Source organism: Chiloscyllium punctatum, chromosome 28, assembly GCF_047496795.1.
Source record: "Chiloscyllium punctatum isolate Juve2018m chromosome 28, sChiPun1.3, whole genome shotgun sequence".
Lineage (NCBI taxonomy): Eukaryota > Metazoa > Chordata > Chondrichthyes > Orectolobiformes > Hemiscylliidae > Chiloscyllium > Chiloscyllium punctatum.
The window spans coordinates 31653688-31667877 of record NC_092766.1 but is presented as its reverse complement, the minus strand read 5'-3'; the positions used below and the strand labels follow the sequence as shown (position 1 = coordinate 31667877).

The 14190-nt window shown below is 42.8% G+C and overlaps 1 long non-coding RNA gene across 7 annotated transcripts in view; it reads right to left on the bottom strand.

Moving 5' to 3' along the window:
- Positions 1-2234: 2234 nt before the first annotated feature.
- Positions 2235-14190, bottom strand: part of LOC140454060 (uncharacterized) — a 55166-nt gene continuing 43210 nt past the window's right edge. For 6 of the 7 annotated variants that reach the window (XR_011952569.1, XR_011952571.1, XR_011952568.1 and 3 more), the window contains one exon: positions 2237-10119. This is a non-coding gene — a long non-coding RNA (uncharacterized lncRNA). Of the gene's footprint in view, positions 10120-14190 lie in introns of all 7 variants that reach the window. The other variant, XR_011952570.1, reaches the window with a different exon arrangement.

Sequence of the window (14190 nt, the reverse complement as noted above, 5' to 3'; positions counted from 1 at the left end):
ATTCCTTCCAGAATTGATAACATCTGTTCGTAACTAACCTCGATCCTTTCTAGTCTAATATCTCATACTTCATACTTCTCCTCGACAATATTCTCCTTTTCCTGAGTGAAACCCGATGAGAAATGTTCAATTAGCAACTCTCTGATCTCCACAAGGTCCACACTCAACTTCCCGCTTCTGTCTTTGACTGGCCGAATTCCTACCCGAATCATCCTTTTATTCCTCACATACCTCTGGAAAGCTTTAGGGTTCTCCGCTATTCTATTTGCTAAAGACTGCTAGTGTCCTCTCTATTCTCTTCTTAACTCTCTCTTTAAATCCTTCCGAGCTGATCTGTAACTCTCCATCCCCTCATCTGAACCATCTTGCCTCATCAACACATAAGCCTCCTTCTTCTTCTTAACAAGAGATGCAATTTCTGTTGTAAACCACGGTTCCTTACCTTATCACTTCTTCCATGTATGACAGGGACATACCTATCAAGGACACACAATAACTGTTCCTGAAACCAGCTCCACATTTCCACTGTCTGCATCCCCTGTATTTTGCTACCCCATTCTATGCATCTTAATTCTTGCCTAATCGCATTGTAATTGCCCTTACCCCATCGATAACTCTTGACCTGTTGCATGTACCTATCCCTTTCCATCGCTAAGCTAAACATAACCGAATTATGGTCACTCTCTCCAAAGTGTTCAACTACAACTAAATCAAACACTTGGCCTGGCTCACTGCCAAGCACCAGATCCATTGTGGCCTCCCCTCCTGTCGGCCCTTCGACATACTGTGTCAGGAAACACTCCTGTACACACTAGACAATAACTGATCCATCCGATGTACGAGAGCTATAGCATTTCCAGTCAATGTTAGGAAAGTTAAAGTCCCCCATAATGATCACCCTGTTCCTTTCACTCCTACCCAGAATAATTTTGCTAATTCTCTCTTTCACCTCCCTGGAACTCTGCGGAGGGTATAAAAAAAAACTCCAAGCAGTGTGACCTCTCCTCTCCTGTTTACTAACCTCAGCCCACACTACATCAGTAGACGAGTCCTCAGCAACAGTTCTCAGAGCCAGCATTATAATATCCTTGGCTAAAAAGACCACACCTCCTCCTCTTTTACCGTTTTGCCTGTTCTTATTGAAAGATCTTGAACATCTTTCACCCAGGTTCCTATAATAGCTATGATATCCCAATCCCATGTTCTCAAACATGCGCTGAGTAGATTAGCCTTCCCTGTAAATCCCATTGCACTGAAGGAAATGCATTTTAGTTCTTCAGAATTACTATATAATCTGATTCTCTCATCTTTCTTTTCCAACTGGCATGCTCTCAGCATATTCAGAGATATCTTCATCCATCCTGCAATTTACACTACTACTTAGAGTACCTCAACTTGCCTCATCTGTCAATATAAAGTCTGGCTTTATAGGGTGAGCAAATCTCCCTGCTAAGGTATCGGTGGCTTTCCGTTTAGATTAGATCAATCCTTTTGGAGCGGGCCTTTTCTATTCCAAAAGACATTCCAATCTCCCAAAAATCTGAATCCGTCAACAACACAGCAGCTCGTCATGCCATTGAATTTTCTCATTTAACCATTTTTTTTTCCCTTCCCCGCTTGAATTTGTCATTGGGAGCAAACCAGTAATTACTATTGTAAGGTTTTGTTTTTGACCCTCTACATCACCTCTTTAATTAACTGCGGACTGTTTTAATCTTTTCCCTAAAAATGTCATTCATACCAATATATACAATAATTTCGGGCTTCTAAATCACACCTTCAACAATATGCTTGAGACTTTCTGGGACGTTCTTAATCCTAGTACAGGGAGAACAATAAACTATCCTAAATTTTCGCTGACTGTCACAGAATCTCCTGTTTATGCCCCTGACAGGGGGCATAATGCTGCCTAATATAAGATTTATTCCAACAGTCCAATAACCGATGGCTCTTCCATTTTCCTCAGAGAGACTAACCCCTTCATCAGTTCCAAAAGCTAGATATCTGTTTGATAGAGGAATTGCCACCGGAGATTGTTGAACTACCTTCTTACCTGTCCTGACAGTCACCCAGCTATCTGACTGATTTTGTTGCATAACAACTTCCAGCCATCTCCTTCTCTTGCTTACATATATGGCCTTAATATTATTATACCTATAAACAGAATTTTTCATGACATTAAAATAGAAAATATATCCGTATACATATCAAACATATAAAAAATAAATAAAATCAACCATTTGAAAAACTAATTCAACAAAAATATTCCTCTTCAATAAATTTCTCGAAGAAAAAAGTCTCCTCCAGAGCTGAACGCGTGTAGGACTCCTGAATAAAGGCACATCTTCATTTTAAAAAATAGTTTTTGAAACAAAAAACTACTTTTGCATTTAAAACAAAGAAGAAGACTTTTGAAACATATATAGACTTTTCTAGTTTATTTTTGTAGACCCACCCCCCTTGAAAAGCTCGTTAAAACAATGTCTGTTTTGAAAAAAAAATGATTTTTTTTTGCTTGTTTTCTTTTGGTTTGTTTTTGAATTTTAGTAAAACAGAATGGAAAAAATAATCTTATATTAATAAACTATATGAACTTCATTAAATGGGAAATAAAAACTATAATTAATCTTAAACTATGCTTGCAATCCAAGGAGCAGCTGTAAGATCCATACTGCTCTAAGAACGCGTATTAAAACTGTTTTTTTACAATTTAAAGAAGAGTGGGCATATGTTCTAATAATTTGCTTCAAATGCAAGGTAGACTTTGCGATATGATTTGATCTCCTAACATGTGTATATGTGCAGCATTTATTTGAATCTTTATCCTCATCTCTCCAGCTCTTTCAAGCAATCATATGAGCCTGTGTCCATTCTGCAGATGAACAATTCCTTCAGCTCTGAGTATTGCAGGGAATGTTACAAAGAACATTATCCAGGTCCACGTAAAATACAAATGTTGCAGACGAAGTAAGCCCAACACTAGTCCAATATTAAACACATGCAAGCATTATGAATAAAACATACAGAGACGAATAGTATAAAAGGAGAATTCAGCTACATGTCAAAAAAAAATCTGTGGCTCTCCAAAAAAAAAAATCCTCAACTGCATCACGCTGTAAATTCACCAGAATAGGAAGAACAAGAGACTGAAATTCTTAATTCTTCTCCTTTGAACAACATCTGAAGAACACGAGAAATAAGACAAGTCTTATCTGTGAGCTTCATAACTGATGATGATGAGAATGTGAGGGATGGATTTTGGGGGGAATGATAAATAATGTTATGGATGACACAAAGATTAGGTGGGTGGTTCACAGTGAGGAGGAACATGTTCGTTTAAATATGATATAAATGGCTTGTTCAGGTGGCTAGATCAATGGCTGATGAAATTTGACTGATAAATGTGAGGTGATACATTTCAAAAGTAACCAGACAAGAGAGAGTACTCAAACGATGATGAGGAGTTAGATGTTTTTGAAGCAGAGGAGGTTGAGAGGGATTCCTGATTGAGGCATTTAAGAGCATGATGTTTACGGACAGTTTGAACAGAGAGCAGCTCTTCCCCTTACTCGAGTGCTCAATACAAAGGAGACATAATATTGAAGTGAAAGTGATCTCACCATTAATCTGTAAAGCTTAATTGCAGATTGATGTTGAATTTAGATTCCAGCATTTGAAGTGGCGGCATTGGAATCTGAGTTCCCAGAATATTATCTTGATCGCTGAATCAGCAGTTGGCGATAATACCACCAGAACATCACTTTCATCTTATCATAGTTTTCTTTGTTAAGGTATTAATAACGTTTATCTTTTTGCAATTCCTCTTCCACTCAGGAATAAACTTTAATTGATGTGTTTTTACTATCTTCCTAAGTATTTGCCATTATTCTTCAAATGTTCTGCCCTTCAATGTTATTTTTTCGAGTCCACTCAGGCCAATCCTTCCATATAATTATCACTGCCCGATACTAAAACCCTTGTATCTTTGAATCTGAATGTGAAACTCCAGCATGTTACAGTCACTCTTTCTAGAGGATCCTCTGCGATAAGATGATTTATCACTCCTTCCTCATTATTCACACCAAATTTAAAAGCCAGTGTTCTTGTTTGTTGTCCTAAGAAATAATCCCTCATACATTCTGTGCATCGTTATTTGAGGCTACCCTTGCCAAATAGATTAATTAAGCCACAGATTGCTCACTCTTGTGCCCTTCTCACAAACCATAGTTATTCCCTGGTTTTTGAAAGTATGTTTGGAGGATGGGAGTATTGTGGCATGAAATTACTCCTAGAAGCAGGTTTGCTTCCATGTGCTTTATTTGGATCCAAACTGATTTGTCATTTTGGCCTCCCGCGCTAATGTCATTTTTAATGCAGCCTTGATATCATTCTTAATCAATGCAGCAACTCAACCTGCTGTACGTTCTTGTCTGAGTACTGAGTACCCTTGGGCATTTCACTTCCCAACACTGACCTTCCTGTAACCACCTTTCTGTAAGCCCCACCAGGCCGTATCGTTTTAACTCTGTTTGTGCTGTCATTTTTTCCAAATATTCCATGTATTCAGGTACAAGGTATTTACATAAGTTTTATTGGATTGGTTTATCTCCTTTAATACTTTTGGCGCACGTCACACTCTCCATTCTTATTTTTTGATCTCCGATAATACCGAACATATTATTTCCACTCACGTTTTTTAAATTGCTATGATTATTTTCCTCAGCATAGTCATTAGTCTGGCCCTGCCTGTCTATTCTATTAAACTCTAATTTCAGCTCAGTTGCTGTCCTGCTGCTCTAATTTTCAGTCTCCTGCATTATTCATTTAACTCCACCTAAGATGCATCATCAAACCTCCCTGCCAGGATGTTGGTGGCCCTCCAGTTAAAATGGACCCTGTCCTTTTTTACAGGTCCCACCTGCCTTGGACAAAATCCCAACGAGCCATAAATCTGAAACCCTCTTCCTGAACCAGTTCTTCAACCACATATTAAAGTTTTCTCTCTTCATCTTCCTTATCCCACTTCCACCTAGCACGAGGAGTAACCCAAGATTACAACCCTGGATATCCTGCCTTTCCACTCAGGCCACTCCCTGCACTCTCCTTGCAGGATCTTGTTACATTTCCTGCCAATGTTATTGATACCAATGTATACCACTGGCTGTAAACCCTCCCCTTCAGTATGCCCTGAGCATTCTTGGAGACATCCCTGACACTCGCACCAAAGACACTTTTTGTGAAGAATGCATAGAATCGTCGAATCACTATATTGTGGAAATAGGCCATTTGGGTCAACATGCCCATACTGACCCTCCAAAGAGTAACCCACCCAGACCCGTCAGCCTATTCTCATACTCTACATTTACCCCTGACTAATACACCTAACCTACACATCCCTGAACACTATGAGCGGAGTAACCTGGCCAGAGCCAGTCTCCTACCATATATGGATTCTGTTTTCGCACCACAGATACTGCCAGTACTTCTGAGCATTCCCAGCAACTTCTGGTTTTGTCACCAATGATGATCACATACTGATCAAAACGTATCCAACTCAGATCTGAAAAAAAAACTGAATTCATTTTCTCAATAAAAATCCAAATATTTGATGATTCAAAAATCACCGCAAATATCCATTAAATTATTTTTGTTTGGTCCATGATTGTCATTTGTTCACTTTGCCAATCCATGAATAAAAGACATGTTTGCATGTTTTGTGCATTATCTTTTGGGAGGAGGTAGAGAGAGGTGATGGAGGGGCTGGGACCGGGGGTTGCTGGGAAGTTTAATTTCCCACTAAAAACGGACTTACCTGGAGCATCAGGCCTCCATTTGCAGCAACGGTGAGAGCGAGGAGCGGAGTGGGAGAGGACGACTTGTGCGCTGGGATGGTAAGTGATCTGACATATTTTTCCAGCGATTGAACGAGAAACACTACACATGTACAATGTCTCCCACCCCGAACTCCTCATCTAACCAAAGCAAAAGAACTCTGTACTGTGTTGATAAGGTGCTTCTCTTCTTTTTTTTAATCCTGTGATTGGTTAAAGAAAACCCTTCCCTTTACCGTATATCAAATTTAAGACCAAGTTAAGCTTTAGAGTAAAAGTGACAGGAGATCTCAGAGCCATGTTATGCTCCACTTGCTCAATGTGGGAGCTGAGGGACACAGCTGCTGTCCCTGTTCTCATGCAGGACGTGTGTCCATATCCCTGCACTCTCCTTGCAGGAACTTGTCACGTTTCTTGCCAATGTCATTGGTACCAATGTGTACCACAGCCGCTGGCTGTTCAGCCTCCCCTTCAGTATGTCCTGAGAATGCTCGGAGACATCCCTCAAACTCGCACCAAAGGCACTTCTTATGAAGAACACATCGACGGGATGATGGCTCTGGAGCGGCGGATGGACTCACCTTGGAGCACCCACAATGTGGGGTAGATAGCACATTCAGTGAACTGATCACATCACAGATTAGGATTGCTAAAGGAGAAAGGGAATTTGTGACCAAAAGCAGAGAAAGAGAGGTGACTCTGCGGTCACCTCTCTCCTTAGCAGGTATACTGTTTTGGATCCTGTTTGGAAAGATGGCTCACCAGGAGAAGACAGCAGTAGCCCCGTTAAGTGCACCGTGGTTGGACCTGCTGTTCAGAAGGGCGGGAAAAATACTGGAAGGGCAAAGTCATTGTAAAAGGAGTAGATAAGCATTTTTCTGTTCGAAGTCAAGTCTCCCGAATGGTATGTGGCCTTTCAGGTGCAAGGGACAGTGATGCCTGGGATCGACTGCAGAACATTCTGAAGGGGAAGGGTGAATATCCAGTTTTCATGGTCCATGTAGGCACCAATGATATAGGTTTAAAAAATCAGGATGAGCTCCTACAAACAGAATTTAGGGAGTTAGGAGTCAAGTTAAGAAGTAGGACCTCAGAGGTTTTAATCTCAGGATTGCTACTAATGCCACGTGCTAGTCAGAGTAGAAATGAAAGAATAGAATTGCTTGAGAGATGGTGCAGGAGGAAAGAGTTCTGATTTTTGGGACATTGAGACTGGTTATCTGGGAGGTAGGACCATTACAAATTGGACAGCCTACACCTGAGCTGGAATGGAAATAATGTCGTTCGGGGTACTTTTACTAATGCTGCTTCGGAGGGTTCAAACTAATGTTGTAGTGGGATGGGAACCAAATGAGGAGCTTCGTCGATATTAAGGAAATAACAACTGCAGCCTGTAAGGAAATAGATAATGAAGTCAGCGTGAATTAGGGGAAGAGTCGGCAGGGAGGAGATGATGAACACAAAGGGACAGGTTATCTGAGGTGCATTTGTTTTAATGCAAGAAGTGTAGTATGTGCAGATAAACACAGGGCTTGGAGTTGATATTATTGCTATTACTGATACTTGGTTGAGGGAAGGGCATGATTGGCAAGTAAAGATCCCAGGATATCAATGCTTCAGGTGGGATAAACGGGGGGGGGGGGAGAGTAAAAGGGGTATAGGAGTTGCATTACTGGTCAAAGAGGATACCACAGCTGTGCTGAAGGAGGGCACTATGGAGGACTCAAACAGTGAGGCAATAAGGGTAGAGCTCAGAAATAGGAAGGGTGCAGTAACAATATTGGGGCCTCCCAACAGTGAGCGTGCGCTGAAAGTACAAATATGTAAACAGATCATGGAAAGATGTGGGAACAACATGGTGGTGGTGAAAGGCGATTTTCGCAACATTGACTGGGGTTCACTTAATATTTGAGGACTGGATGGAGCAGGATTTGTAAAGAGCAGCCAGGAGGGTTTTTTGAGCAGTATATAAACAGTCCAACACTGGAAAGGGCCATTTTTGTCCTGATGCTGGGGAATGAGCCTGGCCAGGTGGTTGAAGTTTCAGTTGGGGATAACTTTGGGACTATTCATCACAATTCCATACGTTATAGAATACGCAAGGACAAAGACGAGAGTTGTCCTAAAGGAAGCGTGCTAAATTGGGGGAAGGACAACTATACCAAAATTCAGCAGAAGTTGAGGAATATAGATTGGGAGCAGTTTTTTAAAGGTGAATCCACATTTGATGCGTGGGAAGCTTTTAAAGAGAGGTTGATTAGAGTTGAGGTCAGATATGCTTCTGTGGAAATGAGGGGTAGGAATGGCAAGATTAGGGAACCATGGATGACAGGTGTAACTGTGAGACTAGTTTAGTGGCAAAAGGAAGTGTACATAAGGTCTAGACGACTGAAGACAGACAAAGCTTGGGAAGAAAGTCGGGAATGTAGGACCAATCTGAAACAAGGAATTAAGAGGACTAAAAGGGGGCATGAGATATATTTAGCAAACATGATTATGGAAAATCCCAAAGACTTTAATTCATATGTAAGGAGCAAGAGGGTACCTAGAGGAAGGGTTGGACCACTCAGGGACAAAAGAGGCAAGTTATGCGTGGAGTCAGAGTCAATGGGTGAGATTATTAATGAGCAGTTTGTATCAGTATTCACCAAGATGAAATGTTGAGATTAGGTATGGATGCTTGATACCTCTAGGTCAAGCTGAAATAAGGAAGTGTTGGTTATTCTAAAAGGCATTAAAGTGGCCAGGTTCCCAGTTCCGGATGGGATCTTGGATGAGGGAGGAAACAGGTGGGACCATATCTTTGCAGCATCTTTGAGCACGGGTGAAATCCCGTAGTACTGGGAAATTGCTAATGGTGTTCCCTTGTTTAAGAATGGCGACCCTGACGTTAGTGGTATGGAAGCTGCTGGAGAAATACTGAGGGATAGGATATATTCCCAGTTGGAAGAAAATGTGCTCATCAGTGATAGGCAACATAGTTTTGAGCAGGGAATGTCATGTCTTGCCAACTTAACAGAATTCTTTGAGGAAGTGACAAAGTTTCTTGTTGAGTGACGGTAATTAGATGTCATATAAATGGACTTTAGTAAGGCGTTTGATCGGGTTCCCCATGATACGCTGTTTGACAAAGTGAAGTCGCATACGGTCCAGGCTGTACGAGTTAGATGGATAGTCCAGTCCCCTATTCCCTTTCTTCTTCTTGGCTGTCTTTTCTGTAGCGTGATCTGCTCTCTGTGTGAGCTATTCCTCTAACTCTCAGCATCACAGATGTCCCATAGAGTCTCTAGTTACTATCTGAGCTCCAAGACCCAGTGTCCATCTAGGACACGAGCAGGGGCTATGACTTCCCAACGGAACAGAACATACTTTCCATCTAACAAACATGTCTTGTCATGTCTTAAAATGCAACATTTCTAGAATAACTTAATTAATTACTTAGAATTCAATTAACATCAGGGGGAAAAAAACCAATATGGTTAACTCCCTTATATAACTGTGGCTTGCTGAGGGTAATATATATATTGGCTCAGAATTTCACTTCTCTCTCTTATTTCTGAGTTCAATCCTTATTTCAGAAGTTGAAAAAATAAATTTGCTAACTTCTATCAATTTACTGACAGTCGCTAATAATCTGCCAATGAATTTACAGCCTTTTCTGTGAAGGCTCTTGTACTTCTTCCAAACTCAGTGCAGGCAGGTCCCAGCAGCAGAAAGTTATCTCTGTGACGCCCAGGTAAGAGTAATCCTCCAGCTCCCCCTCCACTCTGCTCCCTCACAGGGTCACCGTCACTCTGACTCCCAGGTACATGTAATCCTCCAGCTCCCACTCCACTCTGCTCCCTCACAGGGTCACCGTATCTGTGACTGCCAGGTACATGTAATCCTCCAGCTCCCACTCCACTCTGCTCCCTCACAGGGTCACCATCTCTGTGACTCCCAGGCACGATTTGGCCATGATCTGCAGTGCTGATTTATATCCTCCCACTTTGCTGCCTCTGTAAATCCCAGGTGTGACTGAGCCTCATGCTCCTGCTCCAAGTTGCTCCGTCACATGGTCACTCCCTCTGTGACTCGGTGCTGATTTCGAGCCTCCTGCTCTGCTGCTTCTCCAACTCCGAGTCCCAGTCAGCCCCGATCCTCGCTGCTGATTAATATTCTCCCGCTCTGTGCTGCTCTCTCGCAGGCTCTCTCCCTTTGTGACTCCCAGGTAATGATAGGCCTCAAGCCTCAGCTAAGATTTTCACATCCCATTCCGCATTGCTGCCTTACAGAATCGCTGTTGTGCCTGGAAGACAGTGGGAAAGAGGAGGATTAGACAGAGCAGAGGGTGTTACAGTGGTTGAGCGAGCTATATGGGGTGGAACAGGTTATCTGGGGAGCTAGGCAGACCTGCAGTGTCGAAAACAGGTTATTGGAAGATACAGTGAGAGTTGCAGACACCAAAGAAGGCGAAGGAAATAGAGATAGTAGCTTGTTCATGATGGAGCTCTGTAGAGTCAAAGTGTTTTTTCTGTGCTGCTTACAGAGATGTGTAGACTTCAACAAATACAAATTGAGAGCCAACAAGTGTTGTTTGGTAGTGGAGACTGTTGGGTGTTACAGAGTTAGAAGACGTAGAATAACTGGGGGGAATATAAACTTTTGGAGCATTGGTGGTGTTCAAAGACCCTCAGGACATGAGGAGGTGCAGAGAATGGGAGCATTCGAAATAGTGGGATTGTGGGGGCTGGAAGTCCCGAGATGGATAAGGAGGATGAAAAGTTCCAATTTACCACACGCAACCATCATAATTATAGAGATTTAAGGAAGGGTACCTGTGCTGTCATTGATTACAGTTATATGGAGAGTTACAGAAGCTGAAGGGGTTACACATTTAAAAAGGGAGAGATTTTAGGTGATCAGAAATTTAAACAAGAATAAAGAAATGTTAGAGATCTCTAACACAGATGGGAATGGAAGAGATGAGATAGTGTGAGGAACTATAAGAGTTATAAGTCGGGGAGGATGTCAGATATAAAAGGGACAGCTGCATTGTCTGTGTGCAGTTTGAGACATGAGGAGTGTTGTAGCGCCTGCTGGAGGCTACATGGATAACAACAGTCCCAACTGCTGGTGCAGTGACTCAGGAAGGCAGCTCACCACCACTTTCGCAGGGACCACTCCAAATCAAAGCTCATGTTCACCAATGAATGCAGGAATAAAAGATCTACAAGTAGCACTGAGGTCACTCAGGAAGGCCCTTTCAACAGCACTTCATAAACCCGGAACCACTATACCCTGGAAGGACAGGAGCTCCAGGTGCATGGAAACATCTGCATTTCCAAGGTGCCCTCCAAGGCACGCACCATCCTCCCAGCACTGTGTCTGTCCCTACACCCAAAGGACTGCAATGGGTCAGGAAGGCAGCTCCCCACCACCTTCTCCAGGGAATTGCAGATGGGAAGGTAATGGTAAAACTCTGCTGTTTACAGCCAGACAGAAAAATAAATCTAGCAGTGTGTGTGAAATGAAATTTCCGTTTCAGAACAACTTGCTGAACGTGGATAGATGATTTGTCTGATTGGCACAAGGCAGAGAGTGTGAAGAAAGGGGTCTTTTTCACGATGGGAACTGGTGATGGGGGGAGCACCGCAGGGGTCAGTGTTGGGACTACACTCTACACGTTATTCATTCAGAGTCTGAACAAAGGATGTGAAGGGGTAAGAGAAATGGTTTTCCAAGAAAGATTTCAGAGATGAAATTCGTGTCATATGAGGAGCAGGTGAAGTCTCTGGGTCTGCACTTGATGAAGTTTCAGAGGTGTTGGCAGAATCTCATTCAAACTTACAGAATACTGAGGGGCCTGGATGGAGTGGACGTGGGCAAGATGTTTCCACGAGCAGGAGAGACTAGGGGCCAAGGGCACAGCTTCAGAATGAAGGGACGACCCTTTAGAATAGAGATGTGGAGGAATTTATTCAGTCACAGGGTGATGGATCTGTGGAACTCACTGCCTCATGGGGCTGTGGATGCGAAGTGATTCAGTGTATCTTACTCGGAGATAAGCAGGTTCTGGATGAATAAGGAGGTCAAGGGTTACAGGGAGTGAGAGAGTGGGGTTGAGAAACAATTCATACACAATCGAATAGTGGAATAGACCTGATGGATTGAATGGTCTAATTCTATCCCTATACATGATGGTCTTATGGACTGCGCTTATTCCATAAGTTTCTAAGTGTGCAGTTAGTATTTCTGGCATATCGTTTAACATACATCCCAGCACTTTCGTGATTATTGCTGTCAGGTCTTGGTTTCAGATCAACTGCAGAACGCTACGCTCTGGCGTCACTTGGGAATCCTGGTGTATAAATCTCAGAAAGGTAGCATACAGGGACAGCAGCTCATAGAGAAAGCAAATGGAATGCTGGCATTGATTTCAAAGGGAATGGAGAATAAAAATAGGGAAGGCTTGTAATAAATATAGAGGACTCCTGTCAGCCCACAGTGAGAATATTGTGCACAGGTTTGGTCCCATATCTGGAGGGAAAATGCCCTTGCATTGGAGGAAGCCCAGAGAAGGTTCACCAGGCTGATCTTCAAAATGGAGGGATATTGATGAGAAGAGGTGGAGAGGTTGAACTTGCAGTCGTTATAATTTAGAAAATGTGGCAAATTTATTGATACACCAAAGATTCTTGTGTTCTTACAGATTCTGTACTGAGACATTGTTTCACTGAGCAAGGATCTGTAACCGGAGATGAAGAGGAATACAGTTACCAGAGAAACTAACAGAGAAAAGCTGGGCTGTGGAGACTGGAGGATGTTACAGAGTTCGGTGGTTTGAGATCACTGTTGGTGGTTATAGATCAGGTGGTTGTCGGGCTGAAAAATGTCAAGTAGAGTTACAGGATTATCAGTTCTGAAGGATTTACAAAGACCGGGAGGAATATAGGGACTAGAGATGACACAGTAGTAGTTGGAGCTACAGAATTTTTAGAGCAAGGGAGTGTTATAGACACTGGAGGGTAGACAGATGGGGTGGTATTTGGAGCTACAGGCGTTTATCGAGAAAGGAAGGATTGGAGGGACTGGAGAGTACACAGGTAGGGGTGGTTGTTGGAGCTGCAGGTGTTTATAGAGACTGGGAGGATTGTTGGTGCTGGTAATCACACTGACATGGACAAGAGTTGGAGCTGCAGGAGTGAGTGAGATAGGGAGGTTTGAAGGGGCTGGATCAGTTCACACAGCCAGGGAGAAGTGGAGGGATTGGAGGAGCCAGAGATGCTGAGGGTTGTAGGGCTGCAGAAGTTCAGAGAGTTACTGAGGACTGTGAAGGCAGGTTTGCAGCATTCCCATCAGTTACACAGAGATGTAGAGTGCTGTTCTGGAGTGGGTTACAAAAATCAAGAGGGTTGCAGATACTGGAAGATATGACAAAGACAGTGAGCTGCAATATTTGAGGAGGTTACAGCGAGAGGATGCGTTGAGGAGTTAGAGGCTGCTACAGGTGTTAAACATGCTGCAAGGGATCAATAACCTTACTCGATCAGGGGGATTTGAAGCTCTGGAGATAAAGGATGAGAATTGCAGTAACTGAATAATATCACACAGATGGGGAGAAACATATGAGTTAGAGGAGTTATGACATGAGATGGGCTGTATTCAATTGAGTCAGGAAAGATACAGCGAAATCTGAAGGGACCACAGGTGATCAAAAGGACAGGGAGGCTTCTCACTGTCGGATTGGGTCAGTTTAAGCAGGCATGGGGTATTTTATGGAATTGTGCTACTTACAGAGATTAAGAGAGTTGTATAGAATTGAGGAAAGAACAGCGATATGGAAGGCTGTAATTAATGAAGACTTTTGTTGATGTCAGATGCTGAGGTTCTGGAAGGAATATGGACCGGCAAGCTGTACAATCTGTCAGAGCGTACAGAGACAGGAATAGCAATAGATTCTGGAGACACAAACACAGATAGGGAACATTGCAGACACTGGAGGAGGTTTCTGCTTTAGGGATGGTTGTAGGGGAGTGTAACGTTTACACAGATAGGGGTGTAAGAGCAGATGAAGGTTATGGAAATGATTAGATTGATGGGGAGACTGGATGAGCTTACATTGATAGGGCGGGTGATAGCGACGGGAGGATGTTACATAGATAATAAGTCTTGTAGAAACTGATCGGGAGTCACAAGCATTGGAGCTGGTTCCACAGATCGGGGGTTTTACAGGGTCCTGAGAGGATTACGCAGATATGGAGGTTTGTAGGATGTCCACATTTTCAGAGTGTTTCAGGAATGGGAAAGGTTACACGGTTAAGGAAGGATGTTGGAGCTCTGGGAGTTCACAGAGACTCGGAGGTTTGAAGGGGTTGGG